Raw genomic sequence first — 26,731 nt, 5'->3', positions numbered from 1 at the left:
CTGAAAATACACTTTTATGCTTATGATTCTTTATAACAAAACATTAATTCCAATAATATGTACTTTTCCTACCACAGTAACCATGAAATAAAGTGTAAAATGCAGCACTCAAAATTGGAAACATGCAAGACATTTTTTCTCACTATAAATTTCCTAGAATTATCTGACCTTTTGTGCTAACATCTCAATAAAAAATCAAACTGATTCAGACAATATTTTCTTTTTATAACACAAAGTATACAATACTATAAATATTGAGCAGCAAAGAAAATTCTTAAAATTAAAATGTTTTAAAACTTGAGCTATCCTTTCACTATTTCAGATAGCAGTGTGAAGAAGACATTGTTCCCCCATCTCATACTTTTGGGGTTATTTTAGCACTTTCTTGAGTAGATTCAGGAATATTTTTATATTTTTTTCCTCCTTTTTATGAAGAAAACAAATCGACTGTTCACTAACACCAAACTTGAGCTTGACAACAGCTTCAGACACTCCAGCATGAAGTTTATCTAACATCTTCATTTTCTTACTAAGTTATATCCTTGACTATACCCTTGGACTTAGATCTCAAAAAGTCTTGTACTATGCTTTGGGGGAGTAATTGCAATAAAAATTTGAATTGTAAAGGCAAATTGATGGAAATATGCAACAAATGCAGAGAAAATTCTCTACAACATTATTTTGAGCAACATTAGCTAAGTGCCTTGTAGCACTTGCCTAGCTGCTTGCTCCACAAACTTGTTTTTTCTCTATTGCACATAACTGGGAATATGCAGGGTTGTGAACATGAAAGTGAAAATGAGTTTATTAATAAAAATCACATGAATGCTTGAAATTGAGAAAATTAAATGTCCGAATGTTAAAGATCAATTTAAATGGATGCATGTTGTTCTTCCCCCCTCCTCTTGCCCTATATTGTAAGTTCCTTAAGAGTAATGACTATTTCATCTTTATATCCCTAATACTTAGCATATCAGCCACCTTAAAACAAAAATACAACTAGAAAAACATATTCTTTTTTACTATTTACACTAATTTCTACACATGTATATATCCATAATAGTTTGTTAGTGATGCCTTCTAATTTTCCTTCTATTCCTTGTCCATCTTTGTGTCTCTTTAGTTATTCTAATTCTGGTTTCCCATATTAATTTCCCCATATTTATATTATTTTATATAATATAATATAATTTTAATAGCTTTTGTTATGTCATTTCTCTGATATGCCATTGTTTGCTCAGACAAATAGAATACACTGGTTACTGAAGTTGTTTTTAATACTTCTCAAATACAAATAATGCTTCTATATTTTTGAAGAGTTACATCTTTTTCTTACTCTTCTGGATTATTCACAATAATGGAATAAGTATTTCTATGTGTGAAAAGAGAGGAGATGCACATAGAATTCTCAAATAATCAGATAGTTAAGAATTGATCCTTACATGATAAAGTAATTTGTTACATTTTCTTGTACTTTACAGTTTTACACAAGGCTTTCATATCCATTGGATCACTTGCTCCTCCAATTCTATGAAGATGTCATTATCATTATTTTACCAGTGAAGAAATAAGGCTGAAAGAGATAAAGTGACTTTGTAGTAAGAAGAAGAATCACAGACTCAGATCACAATTTCAGGGCATTTTACTACAGTACTCTCTCATTATAATCCATAGTATCTGAAGTTCTGGCTTTGAGAGAGAACATATGATGGGATTTATAACTGGAAAAAGACCTTGAATATCACTTAGTAAAAGCCTTTCATTTTAATGATAAGAGAACAGACTGATAGAAGTTCAGTAAGTTGTCTAAGATCACTTAGATGGTAAATTATAGGACCAGGATTTGAATCTAAATCTTCTGACTTTTGATTTGTTGTTGTTTTTTTGTTTTGTTTTGTTTTGTTTTGTTTTGTTTTGTTTTTGAAGTATATCATGCTGCCTCGTAGAACTGGGAGTCTTTGTTCTGACTTTCTATCTCTCTGTGTCCTTTTCTTTGTCTGTTTCTCTCTCTCTTTCTTTCTGTATTCCATCTCTATCTCCCTCTTTCTGTATCTGTTTCTCTATCTCCCTCTTTCTCTGTGTCTCTGTCTGTCTGTCTCTCTCTCGCCAACAAATTCATGATTCAGCCTTCTCAGCTATAAAATTCATTTCTTATTTTAGAAAATACAGAGTAGGAGCAGCTAGGTGGCGTAGTGGATAGAGAACCAGCCCTGAAGTTAGGAGGATCTGAGTTCAAATGTGACCTCAAACACTTAACACTTCCTAGCTGTGTGACCCTGGGCAAGTCACTTAACCCCAATTGCCTCAGCATAAAAAAAAAAAAGGAAGATACAGAGCTGATCTCAAAGTGAGAAAGACAATGGTTCAAGTTTTTTTTTTTCTTTTTCCCTGACACATATTGGATGTGTGGCCCTAGGCATTTAAACTCAATTTTCTAGGCAACTCTCTAAGATTTTAAGTTAGAGAAGAGGTGCTGACCTGCTGATTGGTAAAGGAATTTCCTTTCCTAGCAGTTCCCTATGTCAGTAAAGTTACAGGTCCAGTTTCTATCCCTATCCTTATTCCGACATTATAACCTATATACAAATAAATTAAGGATCTCCTTTATGAAGTACTCAAGAGAAAAAAAAAAAGACATGATACTAATGCTTATTATTAATCTTAACTTTCAAAGATTTATTTAATTGTGGCACTGGAGAGAATGTTATGCCTTATTTGATCTTGTTCTTTACGTTCTCCCTCCTCAGATGAGCCCCCTGATACCCAGAGAAGACAATTTTTTTTACAGATATTTCTAGGATCACAGAATGTTAGAGTTGGAAAGGTTTAGAAGTCATGTAGTCCAATCCTGTTCTTTCCAAGTGAAGAAACTGATTCCCAAAGACATTAAGTCTTGTCCAAGTTCACTTACTGGTAAGATTATAGACTGATCTTAGGGCTTCAGTTTTAACTCCAAATCTAGGACTCTATCCACTGTCATCACAAAGTTACTAAAAGACAGAGCTGGGGAGACTAGAACCCGGCTCTCCTGATATTTAGCTCACATCTTCTTTTTGCCAAACCACATCTCCTTCCATTTTATTATTTGCCAACAAATGATTTGGATAGTAAGACTCACTCTACCTGTGTTTAAAGCATGGAGAATGACTTGGTATTTGAAGGGCTAAGCATTTCAAATAGGAATGCAATGCATGCCATTTGTCCCTTTTCCAAGGCTATGATCTGTAACAATGAATGTTTTTATAAAGACTCTTTGGAAGTTACACATTACCCTTTCTGTGAGCCTTCTAGAATGAATAAGCTACAAAGCATCTCACTAACACCCTCCGCCACCAACATAATTTGCACCCCCACAAACTAAGATTTACCAAAGTGAAGAAAGCACTTTGTACAATGCCTGGCACACAGTAAGAGCTTAATAAATGCTTGTTGTCTATCTTGCTATTGCTTCTCCAACATTTTTACTTCACTATAGGGATGGACTGGCAGCATGTTAAAGAAGGGGGAAGATTTTTCTAGGAGTCCTTCCTGCCAAAGTCTAAAAAGAGATTACATTAATTGTTGATAAGTTAATTGCCCAGTTGAGTTTTCTGAACACCCAAATTTTAAAGGTTGGAACGTCATTGTGATGATAAAATATTGTTGATGTCTTCAAATATTTTTCTCAATGACGCATTAGGTTCTGTTGGTTAAAAATGTGGAATTTTTATTTATTTTGCCCAGACCATTGCGTACTTTATTCTTTCATTAAAAGAAAAAAAAAATTCAGCTTGGGTGAAAGAGTTGATTATTCTGCTGTTTGGCAGATTTTCTGTAGTAACTGTCCAAAAGCTATATAATAAATCAAGGTTTTTTTCCCAAAGATTGAAGTTTATGAGGAAGCTGGGCCACAGAATGTGGCTGCTGTTTGTTGGATTACACTGGTGTGTTTGCCCCTGTGCCCTCTGAGATGGGGGAAAGATTTAATTTGCATTGTAAGAAAACTGATTTGCAAAAACCTTAACTCTTTCAAGGAGAAACCATTCTGGAATGTGGGTAATATTGAAATGAAAACTCTAAGACTTGCCTTTAATTCCACCATTAGTTTTGTTGACAGTGACTTATAATTTTGCCTTAGTACCAGGGTTGCCCACACCTGTAGGAAGAGGGGATATATTCTGTGCTTTTGTCTAGAGGATGCCAGTGGCTCAAAGATAATTCCCTCATCACACATACTAAGAATTATGGAGTTGGAATTATGATTTTGGAAATTATCTGCTTTTCTATTCCTTTAATGAATCCTTTCTCAACCATGCTCCAGCAGTATTCATTTCATCCACTCATCTTTGGGGTTGGAAGTAGAAAAGGTACTACTAATACTTCAAGAGGAAGCACTCATCCTGTCATTGGACAGCTCAGATAGAACAAGTCATTCATTCATCATGAATGAATTGACCAGTCGATGCTTTGATTAAATATTTATTAAATCCTCATCATATGCAAAATCCTGGGGATATATTTGGCAACAAAGGATGATTCCTGCCCTCAGGGAGCTTACATTCTACTGTGGAATCAGTACAAAACAGAGACAAAGGAAATCCAGAGTCATTTTGATTGGGGTTGGAGTACTAATATCTGGAATGGGCAGGAAAAGTTTTGATAAATGACAATATGGGAGCATTGAAAAGTCAGGGAAATTTTTATGAAGAGGTACAGAAGAATTCCATTTCTAGCATGTGGAGCAGCATGTGCAAACGTCCCAGAGCTTAGTATTATTTAGGAAATGGCACGTATGACAGTTGGGCTGGAATATATAATGTAGGAGAAGGAATAATGTGAAATCAGTCAAGAAAGAAGAGTTGGAACCAGAAGTTGTATAGCAGGAAAAAAAAAAGCTGGTTTTGGAGTTATGATCTCTGACAATCTCTATGTAATGCTGGTCCTGAAGTCAGGAGATCTGAGCTAAAATCCAGCCTCAGATAATAGCTGTGTGATCCTAAGCAAGTCACTTAACCTCTGTGTATCTCAGTTTCCTCAACTATAAAATGGGGATAATAGCATATACCTCTCAGAGTTGTTGTCAAGATTGAAAGAAGTATTTGTAAAGTGTTTAAAGTGCCTGATGGCACATAGAAAGCACTTAAATGCCTTTTCTCTTTCCTGTCACTTAACTTCTATCTGTAAAGAGTTGACTAAAATCTCTAATGGTCCTTTCAGATCCAAATCTATAATGCTATGATTGTGAAGGGCAAAGAAGAATAAATATTTTAGCCTGGAGGTGATTAGGAGCAATTGCAGTTTCTTGAGCAGAAGAGTGGCAAAAGCTTTCCTGATGTTTGTTCAGCAGATAGGCAGTGAAGAAAGATTGAAAACTGAGAGTACAAGGCTGTTGCAGCATCAACAGATGAGAGTCTTAATCCTTTTTTCTTCATGAGAGCCCTTTAGATATTTGAAGACAGCTATCATGTTTCCTTTAAATCTCCTTTTATCCAGGTTAAACATTCCTAATTCTTTCAACTGTTCCTTTTATGATGTGACTTTGACTCCCCTTACTTATCATCCTGGTCATCTTCTTCTGGATACATTCCACTTCTTCCTGAAATATGGTACCCAGGACTGGACACAGTGCTGTGGATATCTGTCCAAGGGGATTAGAATATGACTGTCCCTTCTCTATTGCAAATATTATCATTCTCTTTGTGATTTCTAAGAACAGTCATACTATTGATTTATTAAGCTTCAAGTTTATTAAAATTCCCTGTTGTCTTTTATATGAACTGATGATTTATCTGTAAGCTTCACTGAGACTGTCATCCATTTAATTTAATGAATTATGGAGCTTCTAATTCCCTCCTTTTCCCTCCATAATATATGATTTTGAGCTATCAAGCATTCATACCTCAGTATGAATCAGATCCTTTCCCAAGAGTAAGTCTCGATGAGTGGGAATGGGAGACCATGAGATTGTTGAGAACCTAGAAAGGAGTTCAGGACCACTTTAATAATATTTAGAATCTCCATATGGTTAAGAAATTGAAAATATTCTCTTTACATTTACCTTCTTGGAAATGTGTATATATATCAAATTGAATTCCCTGTAACAAGTTCAACATTCCCATTTTGACTAGATATTCTGCAACTCTGATATCCCAGGGATGTGAGGGTGATAAGTTGAATGAATTCCTTGAGTATTGTTTGAGGACATCTGAAATCTCTTCATCAAACTGGCTTTGAAAAACCATACTATTCAGACTTCAAACTCTGATTTCTGAAAGTACATAAAGGTGAGGATGGAAGGGTCCCTCATGATCTTTGGGATCTAATCTAATCTTCTTTCATCTAGTTTAAAAAACAAATCTAAATAAATAAATTAATCTGGGAAGGGCTTCCCCAGTTGCTATCAATCCTTAATCACCAAATGGGTACAACCTCTCAAACTGAGACTTGTTGAAGATCTTAGCTTAAAAAGGCTAAGTTGGTTGTTTTTTTTTGTTTTGTTTTGTTTTGTTTTTTGTTTTTTGTTTTTTACTGCATCTAGGGCCATCTCCAGTCATCCTGATCTATAACTGGATCCAGATGTCTCTGGAGGGGAAAGTGAGGCAGGTGACCTTGCCCAGCCTCCATCACTTAGATCCACTTGTATGTCATGGCCATCTTAGAGAATGAAGGACAAACAATAACAAACAATCTAAACCAGTGTTGAAAGTCCCATTGTGTCGTAGTAGCGAGAGAACTTGTCTTGCTATAAAAATTATCTGAGTGTATGTATCCCTTGCCTCTGATACATATGCTGCCTGTGCAACCATGGACAAATCATTTAATTCTTTAGTGCCAAAGGCAATTTTCCCATATTATTAGTTGTAAAGAAGGTGCTTATCAACTTTAGAGAGGAGGACGTTTTCTCTCTGAGAGTTCTCAATGAAATCACAGGTTTGATTCTATGTCTCTCCTTCTCTCCCCCAACCTCCCAAAGGTAGAGGAAATTGGATTGGACATGTGGAGGTACAATTGGTAGATGTCAGAAGGTTCAAAAGAATAGGTAATCAGGTTGGTTTAAGCAAGAACTTAAGAACATCCCCGTGTATGGACTAATGGAGGGAGCACAGATTGTTTCTGGTCTTTGGTCTTTCAGCTGCGCCTGCTGAGATTACCTGTGTTTTGTAATGCTTGGTGCCAGAAAGCAAGTATCTTGCCAGCAGGAATCAACACAACCTTATCATCCCATTTCAGCAGGTCTGCCGGACAGCATTTGGATGTCTTGAAATTTGGATGACTTCCATACCAGAACCTGGGGTTCCTGTTACATCCATTTTGCCCTTGACCCACATTCCTTCCCCTTAATTTCCTTATTAACCCAGGGACACATTGAGTCAATATCAGGGTCTCTCTCTCTCTATGGTTCTGGACCAGATGCAATAATGTAGTCTCGTCCACAGTTATCCCTCGCCTAGACCTTGAACTTGACCCTTCCCTAAATTGGTAACACATCCCAAATCACTTACTAACTTGAAGTGAGGGGACAGTGAGCACTTAAGAAGTCTTGCAGATTTGAGGGGAAATAGAGACCCTTATGCCTCATGCATCCTGACATTTAGATTCATCCTCATATGTGGTTTGCATTTGAACTTTAGAATATATAGCATCTTAGGAATTGCCCTGTTTGACCATCCTCTTTGAGACAAGGAAACTGAGACTCAGAGGTTGGGAGATCTGGCTAAAGCCAGAGAGTTTTTACATGGCAGGGCAAAAACTTAAAACATGGTCTTCTGACTTTAAGGCTTTTGTGTTGTTGTTTTTTTCTGCAAAACAGAGCATGTATCTGTGTGATAAGAGGTAAACCTGTGTCATGTCCTAGCTTGTAAAGAATACCCTGGGAGTCTGTGACAGAGGCTCCTTCAGTGCCCATCCCAGGTCAACAAAGGTTCCTTCTCTCTCATCAGCAGTCTTTGTCAAAGGCATGGGCCCTTTTATTCCTGCTGACGTCTCTTCTGTCCTTGGGTCACAGTGGCCTGTTCTAATCCTGATGCTCTGCCACTTAGCTTATTCTGATAAGGCAAGGCATCTGCCTGGCCTTGGAATTTAAAATATATTTAGATAACACAGATTTAGAAAGTCAGATGGCTTGTTTGTAGTTCTAAGAAAATAGAAAATAGCATATATTGTTCTCCAAATGCTTCTAGTATGTCGTTCTTGTCTTCCCAACCAAAAATGTGAAGGCCTTAAGGGCAGCAGGGATCATGTCTTAGATTTATTTTCCTGATCATTACTTAGCACAGTACTAGATACCTACTTAGCAGATGTTTGGTAAATATACATGGTGTGATTATAGTCTCTGGATTGAAGAAGACAAATATCCTCAAAATGCAAACAGAGCCCTTTCAAAATGTGTAGGCCATTCCACACTGAGGAGAGCATGGGGTGTACAGAGGTCATGCAACCATAGGATTTAGAACTGGGAGGTGCTTTAGAGATCATTTAGTCCAGCCCCCTCATTTTATAGTTGAGAAAATGGACATGATTAATTTCTCAAATTCAGGCAGATAAAAAGTTGTAGAGTTGGCATTTGAACTCAAGCCCTTTGGTTCCCATTTTATTAATCTTCCTAATTCCCAGGGGAAAATCATTGGATTTAATTCTCAACTATCATCTATTGAACTCCTTATTTCCTAGTGATGGACATGAAACCAATTACTTCCTGAATATTTTACTGGCCACAAAGAAAACTAGATGAGAGAATATGGATAATTTATTGCACCCCATCTGCCCCCTTCAGAGGGAAAGAGGAAGTGTCCTATCTTTTCACTTATTTTATCTAACAGAATGATGAAATAGCCCAAAATTTGGAGTCTGAGAGAAGGCAATATATCAAGGATGCTGAATTCTCTGTAGATTTTCCATCGTCTTCCAGATCAATTACCCAATGTAAGTTCTAACTGAAAAAGGACTTAGAAGCAATCTGGTCCAGCCAATTTAGTTTGCCATCAGGGCTAACTGCTGCTTGGATAATGATCTGACCTGACTTCTCTGACTTCTTACCCCAGAAAGTGAAATATCTTTTTATGTTCCTTTTTATGCTGAGGTGCTGACAGTGACAGGAAATATCTCAGGAACAAAGGTAAGATGTGAGGGATAGAATCATAGAATAGAAGATGTGGAAAGGACCCTACTGTAAAGTTCTGATTGTCTCTCAGTTGTAATCCTTCTCTGGGAGGAGATCTCTTTTCTGTAAAATCTTTTCTCTGTGAGCAGGTTTCTTGGGAGCTCTGAATCTCCTCCACCTCTTGTCCTTCCCCAATCCAGACTCCTCCTCCAGGCTACCATGCCAACTCTGACCCAGACTCGACTCCTCCAAGCTCAATGTTGTCTTTTTTTTATCCTCCCAGAGAATGGGCATGTGAGAACTCAGGGGCTTGTGGAAAATTTACTTCAACCAATGAACTTGCTCCTTTTAAAGGTTGTCTAAACTCCTTTTCATATGTAAACTCCTCCTCAGAAGTTCAAAGGGGTAAGGCGGGAACCAAAGATGTGAACTAGAGAATTGTTAAGTACCGACTCAGCACTTAGTAAGAACCTGACATCTCCCCCTTTCTTTTGATTTAGAACATAGGGTGGTCATGACCTAGAAACATAAATACATCAATATGGGAGATATTACACATAATTACATAAATTACATAAACACATAGTAACATAGTAACATAATACATGCTAAAAGTATGTAACAAATAACATGATCAAAATAATCATAAATTGAGAATTTATAAATGTCCATAAGTCCATTGTCCATTAGTCTCATCTTGTGTTAGGAAATCCACTGATTCCTGCTGGTTTTAAAGTTCTTTAACAGTCTTCTTATTATCCATGCTCTTTCAGTGTCAGATGTTTCTTAGATTTTCTCCTTTGTTTTGAGGTCTTTCTCTTTTTCTGTCTCTCTCCAATGGACAAGGTGAATATGACTCGTTGGCACCCATCTGATTCCTTCTCCATCTGTGGAGATACAAGAAAACCCTCTCCCCCAAGCAGTTAACCTATCTGGTCCCTTCCATTCACCACTTTCTGGGTCTCTCCACGTCACTTGGCAATTATCTAAGGACAGTGGAACTGCTTGCACTGGACACTGCCCTTCTGGTGGGTTATAAAACCTGTCTGCCGGAGCCAGTGCATCTTTGTCAAAAATTAGAAAATTAATGGTATAGAGAACTAAATTTAGAAGTTCCCTAGGGCTACTTGTGGCTCCCCCTTTCTTTTGTTTTTGGAGAAGTGTCTTAATGTCTCTGTTTCTTTTCTCTACTATTGCCTGACCTTGCAGATTAAAAGGTATGCCAATGGTGTGTAAAATCTTATATTGCGTACAAAAGTGTGCAAAATATTTAGAAGAATATGCAGGTCCATTATCTGTTTTTATTTCTTGTGTCACACCCATAATTGCAAATGCTTGGATAAGGAATTTGGTGAGTACTCGGCCTGTCTTTTGCTGTTGGCACTGCAAAAGTGAATCCTGAAAAGGTATCTACTACCACGTGGATAAAAGACAGATGACCAAAAGATTTATAATGGGCCACATCCATTTGCCAGATTTCATTGGGTCTCAAACCACTATGATTCTTCCCTGGAGGGAGTGTAGAAGCATGGAAAGGAAGACAAGCTGTACAGCTTTTTACTATTTTTTATTTACTATTTTTAAAAATTTTTACTATTTTTATTTTTATTATTTTTACAATCAGCTCTCTCATTTTAGAGGTAGGAAAATCAAGAATTAAAACAGAAATTGCTTTTTCAAAGTCATACTGCTAGCAGGATAAGGCCTGGAGGCAGATTGCAAATACCTGAGAGTGCCAGAGCCTTAATTATTACCTGCTTGTACTTGAGAACCTGGACTCCAGGCTTAACTTCTGCATGTCCAACCTGATGTCCTCCTCACAGAATCCTGTGAAGAAATTTTTGAGAGGATTTATAATAATAATAAACTATTTACAATTATTGAAGTATTGATTCCATCTATTAATCCAACATCCTTTAAGGCTCAGCTCAAATGTTGTATTTTCCATAAAGTCTTCCTTGATTTCCTGCACCCCCCAATAACCAGAAGTGTTCTTTCTATAGTCAGTCTCTTAGCACTTTGTGTTATTCTTTTATACTAATTACCATATTCAAATTTCCATTCCATTCTTAGGCAGCTTATTATAATTTAATAAGGACAAATTCTCTTTGTCCTGATTCTGGGACCTACCATAACATACCATATGAAGTTGTGTCATGGCAGAAAGAACACTCAAGTTGACGCCATTGGACCTTTAGGCAAAGCTTGCCTCTGCTATTTACTACCAGAGTGACTTTGGATTAGTTATTTAGTTTTCTGTATCTGTAAAATAAGGGGATCCTTCCAGTTTTAGATCCAATTTAGACATGAGGTTCCTATCTGGAGTTATCCAACTCAGTGAACCCCACACATATCCAGGAATAAACAATGAGAATTAGCACTTTGCAATTGCCCTAGACTTAGAGTAAGGAAGTTCTCCTGTACTCATGAACTAATCAATTATGAATTAACTAGAAAAGGATGTGTACTATACCTAGAAATAGTGTTTAATAAATGCTTATTGATTAATTGATAAGAATGGACCCAAGGAACAGCTAGTTGACTAAATGATTAGAATGCTGGGCATGAAGTCAGAAAAACTATCTTCATGAGTTCAAATATGGCCTTAGACACTTAGTATATAGGCAAGTCATTTAATTCTTCTTGCTTCTGCTTTTTAATCTGTAAAATGAGTTGGAGATAGAAATGGCAAACCACTTCAGTATCTTTGCCAAGAAAACCCCAAACGGGGTTTTCTCCCAAATGAGGATTTGGACACAATGAAAAACAACTAAACAATAGTAACAACAAAGTATGCACTCAACCATAAAGTTAGGGTAAATCCTTTAATATTTAGTGGCTAGATCCGTGGAGTTATCCACAGGCACCATAGCTGATGCAATCACATTCCCTTTAATTCTCTCCATCATTTACCACTTGAGAAAAGGGACGAACTCACAGAATCTCAGCCAGAAGATTCTTCAGAGGCCATTTAGTCTAAAAATATAAGGACTAGAAGCCCTTCTACATTTCTGACTAGTAAGCCTGGAATCCTCAATTTGGATTTAGAAAGGCCATTTAGTTTCACCTCTTGATGTTATGTTTGTGGAAAGTGGGGCACAGAAAAAGAAAGTGACTTATACAGAATATTACATATGTAATAAGTAGTAGATCTGAGATTCAGACCCAGTCTTCTGTCCCCAAATGCTGTCTTTGTGACTCCCATCTATTGTATCTAATTCTGCTCTTTGGGGCCTGGTGGAGTAGATTTGTTTTTCCATGGGACAATCCTTCAAATACTTGTAGAAATCTAGCACAGAATGTGGATTGAGTTTTAGATTTGGATAGAGTGAACCTCAAGGGAAGATAGATTGCTGAGTGAAAATGAGAGGAGAGTCTAGGAGTGGTAATTGGGAGCAAGGAACATACCTTCTTTCCCTAAGATCAGTGAATTGGAGATATGAGCATCAAGAGAGGGTGAGGTTTCTATACAGAATGCAAGAAAGGAAAAGGCTTAAAAGCAAATTTGTTAATTAGGTAGCATCCATTCCAGAGAACATGGTGGGAAGCATCAGGCAGATCTGGAGTGGGACATAATTGGTTTAGAATTGAGGGGAATGGAAATGAGGGAATGGGGAACAAGTTATATACATTGGAGTCAGGAGTTCAGAATCACTGGGATGTGAAGAGCATGCTGAGCAGATGGGGATGAAACTTTTTCTGATCCCGTGCTGTCTCTTGCTCCTGGACAAATTGTCTTCGCATTTATTTTGTATCTACATAAGTGCTTTATGTAAATACAAAATAGATACAAGTTATTTTGGTTTTTGATAGAATGTAAGCTTTTTGAGGACAGAGACTTAAAAAATGGTGTCTTTACACCCCAGGCATTTAGCATATGTCCTTTAAAAATGGTTATCGATTGATTGATGGATCAATATCCAATTTTTTTTCAGTGTCCTTATTAAAATATGGTCTAACCAAGAAAATAGAGTGGGACTCACCTCCCAAAATCTGGGCATTAAGTAGCCCAACACTATATTATTGTTGTTATTTTTGACTGCCACATATCACAATATTAATTCATATTGAGCTTGTAATCACTAAACCCATTCAAATCTTTTGGGGATAAATTGCTGTCTGGCCATAATTCATTTACTTTATAAAGCGGATATTTTGAAGTCAAGTATAAAGTTTTTTATTTATCCCTATTAAAGTGGCATTGTGTCAGATTAAACCTATGTTCTAGAATGTCAAGACTTTTTCACACCCTACTATGTTTTGTGATCAGTAAATTTGTTAAGGACACTATTTTCACCTTTATCCAAGCCATTGATTTTTTTAAATTGACCAACACAGGGCCAGACAGCTTGATTTTCCTCCCTTTCCTGCCTTCCATTCATTCTTTATTTTCACTCGTTCATTCACCTATCTTAAATTATATGCCTATTTTGATCCAGATGAGATGCTAGGTACTAGAGATAGAGAAAAACAAAATAGCATTCAGTGCAAGGACTTATACTTTTTGAGTTCTAATTCAGAGATGTGGAAGCCAGACACATTAAAAAGGAAGCAAAGAAAAGATTGAGTTTTCATTGCTTACACCTTTTCACCTCTGCTTTCCCTGAAATCTATAATTTTCTGCTATCATTTTTCCAGCAGAGTTTTCAATACTAAATGCTACAGTTTTAGAGAAAATTGGCATATTTAATGTGTCTTAAATATTTGCCAAATCCAGTGCTTTGAAACAAGGCAACATGAGAAGGGGTTTTCTGTACTTTTTAAAGGACTTTTGCTAACAGTAAAGGAGAAATGTGCTTCTTTACGCATATAGAGAGAACTAAAACCAACAGTGAATTTGTTGTCACCTGATCTTGCAGTATTCAATACTGTAAAGGGCAAAAGGGGAAAGTATTTTAAATTATCTCCGCTCACATTCTATTCAGAGAATTTATTTCATAAGATTCAGACCATTAAGCAAAGAGAACATAGGCAGGATTTAGAAAAACTTGTGGTCTCTTAAAAAGAGCTAGCATTCTCTTTGACTTTTTAAATTTTACCTCTCATCCCATGATTTGAATCTCCCAACCTATCACTTAGAGAGAATGAAAAGCTAAGAACTATATTGAATGAATGCAGTGGACGTCAGTTTTCAATTTCAGCTGAAAAAATAGTTACTGTGGTTTAGAAGGAAGTATGCTACATTGGGCTTCAGGCAACTTGGGAAGATGATTACATTAGTTGTGTGGTCCTGAGTAAGTCACTTAACCGAGGTTCTTTCATCTGTAGAATAGGAAATATAATCTGTAAAATAGGAATTATAATGGTATCTATCATGCAGGCATACAGACGGAATAATATGTTTGTCAAGTGCTTTATCAGCCTTAAAGCACTATATACAGGCTGGCTATTGTTGTCATTATTTTTATATTATATACTTAATGACACATGCACTTGTGCATGTTGACGTATTATATTTGTAATGATTGAATATTTTGGATGATGACAAAATTAATGTTCTGTGTTATGCTGTAAATATAACTGAGCTCATTGAATAAGAGGAAGGTATATTTTTAATGATGTGTTTTAAAAATAATTCACTTTGGGGCACCTTCTGATTTTATCTAATGTTCCTAATTTAATGAACTGCAAAGTGCTCTTTATATCATGCATCTAATATGAGTTTGTCATATCTAAAAACATGGACTAATGTGTTCTTCAGGAAAAAATAAATAGCAAATATGTTAACTAGGCTATGTTTTGCATTTCTGTTGAGGCTAATCATATTTATTTTAATTATAATTCCCTCACTTCATTAAAAGCATCAGTGTTCATGAACCAATGTTTGAATTCTCTGAATGTCATCCATATTATATTTCACAATAAGGACAATGCATGAGCTAACTTTCAAATATTGATGTCTATAATTATTAATTCCCAACTCTTTCTGGTTACAAAATAGTATAAGTATTCGATTTTTATAACAATTCTGTTTTAGAAATACTATATAACCTATATTATTAAGTAAAGTCTGTTCAATTAATTTCAGATCCTAGGACCATAATATCTTAAGACAGGATGGTATATCAAAGATTATTGATTTTGAAAAGTTTATGAGAGTTTTGCGGGAATTCTTGGGAGAAGTGGAGATGCTATAAAATATCCTAAGATCAAATTTGGAAATTCCTAACAGAATTTTTGTTCAGTCCTGTCTGACCCTTTGTGACCATATTTGGGGTTTTGTGGGTTTCTTCATCTGTAAAATGGGCTAGAGAAACAGAAGTAAACAAGGTGACTTGCCCAGGATTATTAGTAAGTGTCTGGGGCTGGATTTGAATTTAGGAAGAAGAACCTGATTCAGATCCAGTGCTCTATTGTTCTACCTAGCTGCCCTACAGAGTCCTACTGAAACTAAAAATTGATACTGATTTTTAATAGAAGCATAAGCAGAACTATCATTAATTTGCTAATTGTTCTCTGCTATGAACTTTAGCTATTGTTTAGCAGTATGCATGATCTATGATAGGGAATGTTGGATTGTTTGTAATATTTGTTTGAATGTTGTCTCCCCCATTAGATTCAACACAATGCCTCTGAGTACATAGTAGATACTCAGTGAAAGCTTATTAAAAGGACTGGAGGTAGAGAATATCTCAAACGATGGGAACCTAAACATCTAGCATCTGACACAGAAATCTTTTATTCAAGTAGAAATGCTGAAAAGCAGTTGTAACAAAATGTTATTTGGGGTAGGGAGAATTGACTATTCTGAAAGTGATTAAAGCATAGCACTTGGTCAGAATTTCTAAAGAAATGTGTTTCATAGGTAGAATTTGAAATAATCTGGAATTCTGAGAGAACTGGTGAAATATCACCAGGAAAGCTCCTTTGAAATCTCAAGTTTCCTTTTGTTTCTTTTATGTTATACTCTGCTTTCCTGCAGTGGGGAAAGTAACCAATATCTCCAATCCTGGGATGATTGCTGCTGGGTCCTGTTTTTTTCCTTCAAAAATTTTTCAAGTCATTTTAAAAATTATGGTACAAAATGCCTTCAGCTTATTGGTTGTAAAGAACACACTTTTGCTGGAATTGCCTATAGAGGACAAACAAAATCAGATGAACACCTCTCCTTGAGAGGGTAATCCCATGGTTTTTGCTCTTCCTTCCCCTATCACAACATATTTCCCTCCCAGATCCTCCTTAGAGGAGGAGGATTTAAAGGAGCCACTGGCACTGAAAGGAGAAAGAGGATTTTTCCTTGGGATACAGATCCAGTAAAGACACTTCTGGATCAAAAGGTATGCACAGTTTGATACCTCTTTGGGCATAATTCCAAATTGCTCTCCAGAATAAATGGATCAGTTCACAACTTCACCAACAATGCATTAGTATCCCAGTTTTCTTACATCCCTTCCAACATTCATCATTATCTTTTCCTGTCATCTTAGCCAATTTGAGAGGTGTAAAGTAGTAGGAGGGAGGATTTTTTTATGGACAGTTGAACTCTTAGAGCTTCACACTAGTGTGGGATAATACAAACAGCTGTGGATCTGAAGGCATTAGACTTGGGTTCAAATCTTGTCTTTGCAATTCCAAATGACCGTGGACAAGTCACTTAAGTTCTTTGGAGATGAGATTTTCTATCTATAAAATGAAGGGATTGGGACCAGGTGTCCTTTAGGCTACCCTCAAGTTATGGGTTGCAAAGAACTGAATGCCCAAATTTGTTTAGTTTTATTAAATGCTGTTTGACACAATTATCCCATGCTTATCATCTTCCTTTCTTATCTTCAGTAGGACTGGATATTTATATTGTCAAACTACTCAAGTTATTTGTGGTGATGGGCTGTGGCAACAGACTAGTGGGTATGGGGAGGTTATAGTTATCAGAGAATCTCAGAACTATACGAGCCATTGGGTAGGGTATAAAGAGCACTGGCTTTTAAGTCAGAGGACCTGAGTTTGAAACCTGTTTTTGATATTATATGATCTTGGAGAAGTCACTGAAATCCTCTGAGATTATTTCCTTCTTGGTAAACAGAGAGGTTTGAAAGGTCTCTTCCAATTTAAAATCTATGATCCTACTGATAGGGAAACTGGATCACAGAGAAAAAGAGAAACTAACTTACTCAGAGTCACACAGCTATTGAGTCACAAATGCTTGCAAGGTTAATGTACAGGTCTGCTGACCTTCTGTGTGTGAATATGTACATCCACACCCACATATACATATATGGTCACATGTGGTTATACACATATATATGTTCATATATATTCTGTATCTCTCAATATAGATATAGATATGTTTATATCTATCTCTCTTTCCCTCTGTTTATCTCTCTATCTTTCTACTTATCTTTTTCTTCTCTCTCTCTATTTATCTATATACATCTTTCTGTAGAAGGGTACTGATCACAAAGCAAGCTTTGGTAATGGCTTATTTCTATTCCAGTCCAAAGATTTGATCATTATTTGTATCACAGCCTATTTTATAGCATCTTGCTATATTTAAGTTTCTCTTTGCTCATTAAGATAGATTGGGTTCTGTAGCTATATTCTAAGTATGACTACAAATATATCCATTTTCTATTTCACTCTCAGCCTCAAAACTTATTTTTCTCAGCAGAGGGACTGAGGGATGATTTAGGATTCTGTATGGTTTCTCTCAATGCTGATGAAGATCTCCAAGGTTTTTTTATTCACTTCTCTATCTTATGGTGGGACAGTCACCAATCATTCCAGATGTTGAAGTATGTTATTCTGTAACATTAAATCAACAGATACTTAATGTATGCCTGCTATGTATAAAATTCTGTGCAAGTCACTTTGAGTCATATAAAGATAAAAAAAAATAGAAAAATTCTAACTTGAAGTAACTATCAGATCTTTTTGAGTCTGGTTGGAAAGTCAAAATACAAATATACAAAAATGAAATTTTGATATTGGAGAAAATGACACAAGGTATTGTTCACTGGACAATAGAAGCAATAAACAATAAGCAGATGCAATAAGCAATTTAAGGCTAGAGGATAGACAGTTCATTAAGGGCTGGAGGAATTCAGGAAAGCTCCATGGAGAAAAGGCTTGAGCTGGATCTTGAAGAATATGTAGGATTTGGCAATATTGGGGAAAGACTTGGCCTTTCAGGAAGAAGGACTGACACAAGGGCAAGACAATAGGAAAGTATAGAGCCTGTTTGATCAGCAGTGATGAAATCTGTTCTGAATGGAAAGTTGCGTGGAGAGTATTAGGAGTTAAGGTTGAGGACAAATTGTGGAGGGCTTTGAATGTAAGGCACGGGAAATAACCCTATAGGAAATAACCTATGATATTTTTTTTCTTTGTATCCAAATAGAGAAATGTGCAGCTATAGTGCCTTATGTTGAATAAAAATATACTTCATGACAAAATTCAGTCTATATTCAGGGAAAGGTTATTCCATCATTCACTTCTCCCTCTTGACTCTAACCTTTTCAAGACTGAACAATTTTATATCACTGGGCTTTTCCTTCTATTTGACCTGCCTCCCACTTCATCTGGTTCTTTCCCTCTTGCTCCATTCTCTGTAGAGTTAGGGAACAAATGATCCTCATTCTCTTTATCAACTCTTCAGATATTGAAGAAAAGTAATGAAACAGTTCCTACCACTTTCTTCTCTTTAGCCTGTATAATTTTAATTTCCTCAGTTGGTTTTTAGTGTAAAAATAATGCCCTAATATACTTTCTTTTTAAGATCATCCCATGTCACTGAAAAGATGACTAAAATAGAAAAAAAGCTTTTAGAGATTTATAAGATAGACAGAAAGTGAAAGGAAGGATCATATTTCCAAATACTTTCTCTCTTTCTGTATTTTTATACTGCTTCTTTATAAAGTCAAAGTCTACTCTAAAACCTAGTGATTGGATAGAGTTCAGGTTTCATGTATAAAAAAGTACAGAGACCCTTCAAGAAATTGAACAATTACATATCTTTGCTATGTGGTTTATGGGAAGCCCAGAGGGAGAAGAAGCAACATGGCATGCTGGAAAGAATACAGGAGTAGGTGATTCAAAAAACATGGGGTCTAATTTTGACTCTTCCACCAACTGGTTTTGCAATTATAAAGCAAGCCATTGAACCTCCTTGGATCTGTAATATCAACTGTAAAAAGAGGATCCTAACATCTTCTCATGTTTAATTCAAATATGATCTGATTGGAAACGATAGAACTCTAAGGTAAGAGGGATAGTGAAAATATATTTAAGTCTTCCATGGACCATGGTGTCAAATCATAGAAACATAAAATGTCAGAATCGAAAAAGACCCTAGAATTCTTCCAGTCTAATGAAATAGAGATTTGGGGTTCCTGTGGATTTTTGTGGCTAGATAGTGGCAGCTGGAGCTATTACCCTTAGCTAAGATTCACCTGTCAAGTGTGTAAAGAGAACAGGTTTCTCTCAGGCTCTCTCAGCTCATTCATTGGCACTGGAACTGGCTTACTTAGTTTCTGCTTATATGAAGCCATATAGTCACATTAAATCTCCTAGGAAGCAGGACAGGATGATTCAGTTGGGCGCCATGACACCCTTCCATTTTTATTCTTCTTCCAGCAAATTGGCTACAAACCTGTTCTCTTGCTGTCTCCCTGGGGTTCTCTTTTTCCTTTCCTCCTCCCTCTGGCCTTGAGGAAGGAGGCAGATGGGAATGAATGTCACATTTGCAGACACCTCGCCCACATCGCACATGGCAGGGACACATGCTGAAGGTTCCTACCCCCCACTTCTCCCCTCTCTCCCCTACCCCTTCTTACTTGTCATCTTAGGTCATCTCAGACCCAAGAACCTGCCATCCAACTGAAACATTGTGTACCTGAATGGGCTCCTCCATAGCCTTCAACTCTCTCCTTTTTTTCCTTGCCAATAGGAAATTTTGTTATTCATAGAAGAACTTTTTGTGGTAACAAAAACTGGAAACAGTATATGCCCTTCAGTTGGGGGAGTGTCCAGATAATAATGGCATATGGATTGGATGGAATATTATGGGTCTAGTAGGGATGGGATTTATAATTTTTGTGCTAAAAGGAACTCCTGGGTGAGGAAATGCTACCAATACAGAAAGGCACCTTCTCTGTAACTTAAATCTGTTGTATCTTCTGTAAAATGGGGTTTCTAACATCCTCTCATGTCTAACTCAAATATAACAGTCCTGGAGAGTTGCCCGAGGTCACTCAGCCAGTTAGGTGTCAGAGATGGGACTTGAGCCCAAGCCTCCTTGGCTTCAATATTGGCTCTCTACTCCTCATTATAAATTTGAAAGAAAAAAAAATCAGAGGAATACAGGAAACCTTGAGTGGACTGAATCAGAACAAAGTAAGTAGATTCAGATCATATCAATTAATTAATAAGCATTTATTAAGCACCTTCTTTGTGTCAGGCACTGTGCTAAGCACCAGAGATACAAAAAAGAGATGAAATAGTTCCTTGCCCTTGAAGAGTTCACAAGAACACTAAAACAAAAACAACATGTTGAACAATTGCAAATAGTAGTTTTTGGCTAAGAGATTTTTTCTGTGGGATGAAGATCAAACATATCTATTATTTTATTGATATAGGCAACTTTCAGGGAAGAAATTTCTGATGATGCAAGCCAGCATCAGCTTTGCTGATGGTCCAGGATCACCCAGCCAGTATGTGCCAGAAGTAAGATTTCAACATAGATCTAAGTCTTTTTGACATTAAACAGGACTATGTGTTTTACCATACTGCCTCAGAGAGAAGATGATGAAATAAATGCACCTCTCTTCTTTAAGTAAAAAAATGTTGATCATGGTGTCTTAATGTCCTCTGTCTTCTTCATTTGTTACGAAGTGGGTACACTTATACATAGAATATAGAAACTACTGGGATTGGGAAAAAACAAAAGGTATTAATAATTTTAAAGTGAATTTTGTTTTGATGTAAGGTTCTAGTATGGCAAGAACATAAAAAAGGATAGGGACAAAAGAGCAAGGAGGCAGTAAAACTTCCCTTACCAATCAAATATAATGCTCCTTTCTAATTGAATCTTATTTCTGTCACCTATTAGCCATCCACAATGCCAATCATACACCAGGTAAGAAATTGGATAAGATGATATATTAAGTTCTTATGAATTCTAAATCTCACTTATTCTGTGGCCATTTATACTCATCATGTATAAAGGACCATCACAGATGATCTATTTAGTTTTGTCATATTTTTCTCCCTCCAATACTATCAAAGAAATATTCTCAGCTTTATTTTCTGTGATAGAAGTAATATCCTACTTCCCCTTCCCTTAAAAGTGATGCAAATTTTTCCTCAAAATGTATGGAAACCTTTGGTAAGTTCAGAGGACCAGGAGCTCACATCCTCACTGCCTATGTATAGTTCAGTCATAAGGAACTCCTGAAGCCATTTGATGTTTAGCTGGTGGGTCACAATAAATAACTCAGGCAAGGGAACTGTACTCATTTGTATCAATTAGGGGTGTCTTTAATTCTTATCCATATTCTTTTACATATTGGACTTACTTACTGAACTTACATACTAGACAGTATCAGTGTCATGCCAGACAGATCAAGAAGAAAGCAAAAACTGGAAACAATATGCCCATCAATGGGGGAAGAGGTTAAACAAATTGTAGCATATTAATTGGAGTGGAGGTACCTATCAATTGGAGAAAGGTACCAAAAGCAATTACTCTGGAGTCAGAGCCCCTGAATTCAAATTTCTCCTCTGATGCTTATTATCCTTGTGATCTTGGGAAAGTGACTTAAGACCTCAGTTTCCTCATCTGTAAAATAGGGGTTGAACTGAGATGACCTCTGAGGTCTTTTCCATCTCTTGGTTTATTATCCCATAATCTTTTGGACTTCTATCTGTGGATTGTGAAGAATTGGCTCTTCTGTTTGCCTTTTTTTCATTTGTTTGTTCATTTGTTCATTCAGCAACAAATCTTTATGAAGCATCTACCATGTGGAAGACACTCGGCTAAATGCCAGGAAAACAAAAATAAAAATGATGGAGGTCTTGGAGTAACTTTAGGGTTTTTATTATTTTCCTGGGAGGTGGTACAGGTGGGATATGACAGGAACATAGATAAGGTTAATACAAATGAGGCAGAAAAGAGGCCCAGACAAAATGCTCTAGGAAAATCTGAGCAGGGAGAGAAGGCTTTCAGCTGGGTGGTGTTTGCTCCAGCTATTTACTGACCACATTCTCCTGGGTCACATTTATCATTCAGGAGGCAGGAAAGGGGGGGAGGAAATCAAGGAGATAACACCAGGCCAGGTTTGTTGAGGATAGACATTTTCTAGCCAAAATAATATTTAAAACTTGTGGAGTGCCCTAATTAAACATTTAGCCCTGTCAGATTGAGCACTAGAAAACATTTCAGCCAAGCTGTGGTGGGTGAGGTCTTTCAGAGAAATGTGAGCTGGAGTTAGAAGGATTTTATACCTCCCCCAAGCTACCCCCAATCTAACTGTACACACGGCCTCTACTTTATAGAGCAAGCAGGTAATTGATGGTGTGCTTGCTGGCTCCTATTGCCTGGGAAGGAAAGATGAAAATGCTAGGTTAGATTTAGGGTAGATTGTGAATCTCCCTTTAAAAACTGCTTGGATTCAAGTTTTGTGAAGAAAAAAGGCATATAGTATGCCTTTCATGTCCAATGGGTGAGCTAATTCTTTTGCACGTTCTCCTGTACAATAGATTGCTCCCAACAGAGCCTACTCAAGCTGATGAAAAGCAGAGAAAAATTGTTCCATGAGGACTTGATCTGCAGTTATTTTGTGGTTTTAACCTACATTAATTAAAGGTACCTAGTCCCAGTTGGGTCTGTATTTTCTAAGCACTGGGCTTTTTGCTATTGTTTGTTTTTCTTTTTTGTTCCTTAAAGATTAGAAATGGTCAATACTAGATTATGTCAAGGCAGTTTCAACTTTCAAAGAGTCTCTAACATTGCACACCAATTAGATACATGCTGAATAATTTTAAATTCAGTAAATATTTACTGAGTGACTGTGCTATTCAGGGGCTAATATTAGGATGATTGGAGATAAACAGAATTTAATCCCTGCCTTCAAGGAACTTACATTCTAGTTTGATTCCCTAGTGTTTATATGCTAGAACTGAAACAGCTCAGAATCTGGCATAATGAAAAGGCCATTGAATAGGGAAGTCAGGCTAACATGAACCATGGGAGCCTTAATTTCCTAAGGGGTATTCAACACAACCTCTAAGGTTCCTTTCCATTTTAAGATTAATCTTCTTTTATTTGTAAAAATAATATTTATAAAAATAAAACCCACTAGATCAAGGATTTTTAATCTGAGGTCCACAGATTTCCTTCAAGAGGTCTGTAGACAGATTTCAAGGGATACATGAACTTCGAATTTTTAATTTCTTGTTACCTATATTTCAATATAATTGATCTCCTTTGTAATTCTATGTATTTTATTTTATATATTTAAAAACATTTATGTACATTTCAAAATAATTGGTCTCCTTTATAATCTTATTTTATTTTATTTTAAATATTAGAAAATATTATTCTCCCAGTCTTTATCAGCCTGCCAAAGGAGTTCATGAGAAAAAAAAAAGGCCTTAGGACACCTGTACTGAACTTCAAACTCCTTATGGCGGATGCTGTGTCTTAGTCATTTTTGTATCTCCCCCTGTGCTGAGCACAGGGCTCCACATGAAATGGAAACTTGTTAAATATTTATCACATTCACTTGATTCGGTGAAAATAGGGAATAGCTCAGCTCTATGCATGTTCTCTAAGTAGAGAACAATGAGGCTGAAGCAGGTTCTTCATGTGAAAAGGCTGGATTTAGGGTTCAAGCATTCGGGTTCAAATTTTGGCTCTACTCTTTATTCTCCATTATAACCTGATTATGTTATTTCTTTCCTTAGTTTTCCCCTAAGGATCCCTTTCATCTCTGATCTCCTATGACTCTAGTCAAAAACATCAGATCATCCCTCTGCATGTTGTCTTTCCTCAGAAGCCCTACGGTCCATACATAGAAAGACTGTGCTGTCTTCATGGTCAAGACTAATGGTGATTGTCTATTTAGCCCCTGAAGTAAATGCTGCTGTAAGAGGAAAGTGGCTAGGCAGGGACTCTGGAGGGCAGACAAACTGGTGGGGTGGAAGAGGGCCACCTATTATATGGATGAAATGTACAGCATTGGATCATAGAAAATAGTTTGGGATTGTATAGATAGTCCAACTTTATTTTTCCCTTTTTTTTTCCCTCTTCTTTTCTGTTCTTCTGCCCTTCCTCCACAGTCTACCTGAAAAATGGTAATCTGGTCTTTGCTTGAAAACTTCCAGAGAGTGGAAAATCACAGACAGACTTTTCCCTTTTTGGATCATTCTCATTGTTGGGAAATTTTTCTTACTTCAAATCTATTTTTGCCTCTTTGCCACTTCTATCCCATTGTTCCTCATTTTGTCTTCTGAGATCAAGCTGAACACATCAAATCCTTCTTCAAATGAGAAAGCCATTTAAATTCTTAATGTTTATTATGTTCTTAAATATTCTTTTCCCCAGGCTAAACGTTCCTATTTCTTCAAGTGATCTTCATATGGAATGTTCTCATGGCCCTTCACCAGCCTCAGTCTTCTGGGATACCTCCAGTTTATCATAGTTTTTGCTTAAAATATGGTGCCTGAAACTATATATGATATTCTGAATATAATCAGAGAAGAGTACAGTGGGACTGCCACCTCTTTAATCCTGGACACTATACTTCTTTTAATGTAGCCCCAAATTGTGTTATCTCTTTTTGGATGCCATATTTAACTGTTGTTTTCTGTTTAGGTATTAGTATACCAAAGTTCTCAAATCTTTTTTCAGATAAACTACTGTCCAGTCATGTCTCCACCAATTTTTACTTGTTAATTTTTTAAAGTCCTACTGTAAGATTTAACATTTATTCCTATTAATTGTTGTCTTATTAGATTCAGCCTAACATTCTAGCCTGGTGAGATCTTTTTATATTCTGACTTTGTCATACAACATGTTAAGCCATTTCTTCTAAGCTTTGTACAATTTGCAGATTTGATAAAGACTTTCTCCAAGTAATTGGTACAATGCAAAACTGCCCAGGACCAAATATAGATTACCGGGACATCCCATTGGAAACCTTTGAATTGGTATAGACCATTAATGAACTACTACTCTTTGAGTAGTTTCCAATCTATCTAACTCTACTATTATCTAACCTACATTTGTGTTAAGGAAAGAAGAATATTTATAAGAATAGCATGACAAACTTTACCAAAAACTTTGCTGAAAATCTAAGTAAACGATTTATATCATTTTTCTAATCTATTGCCTTACCAAACTCTTTAAAGTAATCAAGGAGAGGCAGCTAGATAGTGTAATGGATAGAGTACCAGCTCTGAAGTCAGGAAGACCCAAGATCAAATCTGGATTCAGACACAACACTTCTTAGCTGTGTGACCCTAGGCGAGTCAATTAATTCCAATTACCTCAACAACAACAAAAAAAAAAGGAATTAAGGAAAGGTGGGTTAATCTTTTTTTTCTTTTTTTTTTTTTTTCTTTTCTTTTTTTTTTTTTTTTTATTATATATATATATATATATTTTATAATATTATCCCTTGTATTCATTTTTCCAATTTACCCCCCCTCCCTCTATTCCCTCCCCCCGACGACAGGCAATACCATACATTTTACATGTGTTACAATATAGTCTAGGTACAATACATGTGTGCGAATATCACTTTCTTGTTGCACAATAAACATTAGAATCCGAAGGTACATGCAACCTGGGCAGACAGATATTAGTGCTAACAATTTTCATTCCCCTCCCAGTGTTTCTTCTCTGGGTGCAGCTACCTCTGTCCATCATTGATCAACTGGAAGTGAGTTGGATCTTCTTTATGTTGAAGATTTCCACTTCCATCAGAATACATCCTCATACAGCATTGTTGTTGAAGTGTACAGTGATCTTCTGGTTCTGCTCATTTCACTCAGCATCAGTTGATTTAAGTCTCTCCAGGCCTCTCTATATTCCTCCTGCTGGTCATTTCTTACCGAGCAATAATATTCCATAACCTTCATATACCACAATTTACCCAACCATTCTCCAACTGATGGACATCCATTCATCCTCCAGTTTCTAGCTACAACAAAAAGAGCTGCCACAAACATTTTGGCACATATATGTCTCTTTCCGCTCTTTAGTATTTCTTTGGGATATAATCCCAGTAGTAGCGCTGCTGGGTCAAAGGGTATGCACAGTTTGATAACTTTTTGGGCATAATTCCAGATTGCTCTCCAGAATGGCTGGATTCTTTCACAACTCCACCAGCAATGTATTAGTGTCCCAGTTTTCCCACATCCCCTCCAACATTTGTCATTATTTGTTCCTGTCATCTTAGCCAATCTGACAGGTGTGTAGTGGTATCTCAGAGTGGTCTTAATTTGCATTTCTCTGATCAGTAGTGATTTGGAACACTCTTTCATGTGAGTGGATATAGTTTCAATTTCTTCCTCTGAGAATTGTCTGTTCATATCCTTTGACCATTTATCAATTGGAGAATGGTTCGGTTTCTTATAAATTTGGGTCAGTTCTCTATATATTTTGGAAATGAGACCTTTGTCAGAACCTTTGTTTTTAAAAATATTTTCCCAATT

At 36.6% G+C, this 26,731-nt stretch overlaps 1 protein-coding gene and 1 long non-coding RNA gene across 4 annotated transcripts in view; both read left to right on the top strand.

Annotated features, from left to right (window-relative positions):
• GRK5 (G protein-coupled receptor kinase 5) overlaps positions 1 to 26,731 on the top strand; it is a 309,334-nt gene that overhangs the window by 128,024 nt on the left and 154,579 nt on the right. The gene's annotated exons all lie outside the window — the stretch shown is intronic.
• The window catches only part of LOC141554685 (uncharacterized), a 31,202-nt gene continuing 5,693 nt past the window's right edge, over positions 1,223 to 26,731 (top strand). Inside the window, exon 1 of the long non-coding RNA XR_012485919.1 lies at positions 1,223 to 25,597. This is a non-coding gene — a long non-coding RNA (uncharacterized LOC141554685). The remainder of the gene's footprint in view (positions 25,598 to 26,731) is intronic.

This window comes from Sminthopsis crassicaudata, chromosome 2 (genome assembly GCF_048593235.1).
Source record: "Sminthopsis crassicaudata isolate SCR6 chromosome 2, ASM4859323v1, whole genome shotgun sequence".
Classification (NCBI taxonomy): domain Eukaryota; kingdom Metazoa; phylum Chordata; class Mammalia; order Dasyuromorphia; family Dasyuridae; genus Sminthopsis; species Sminthopsis crassicaudata.
The sequence above is the reverse complement of the archived record's forward strand: the minus strand, read 5'-3'. Positions and strand labels throughout refer to the sequence as shown.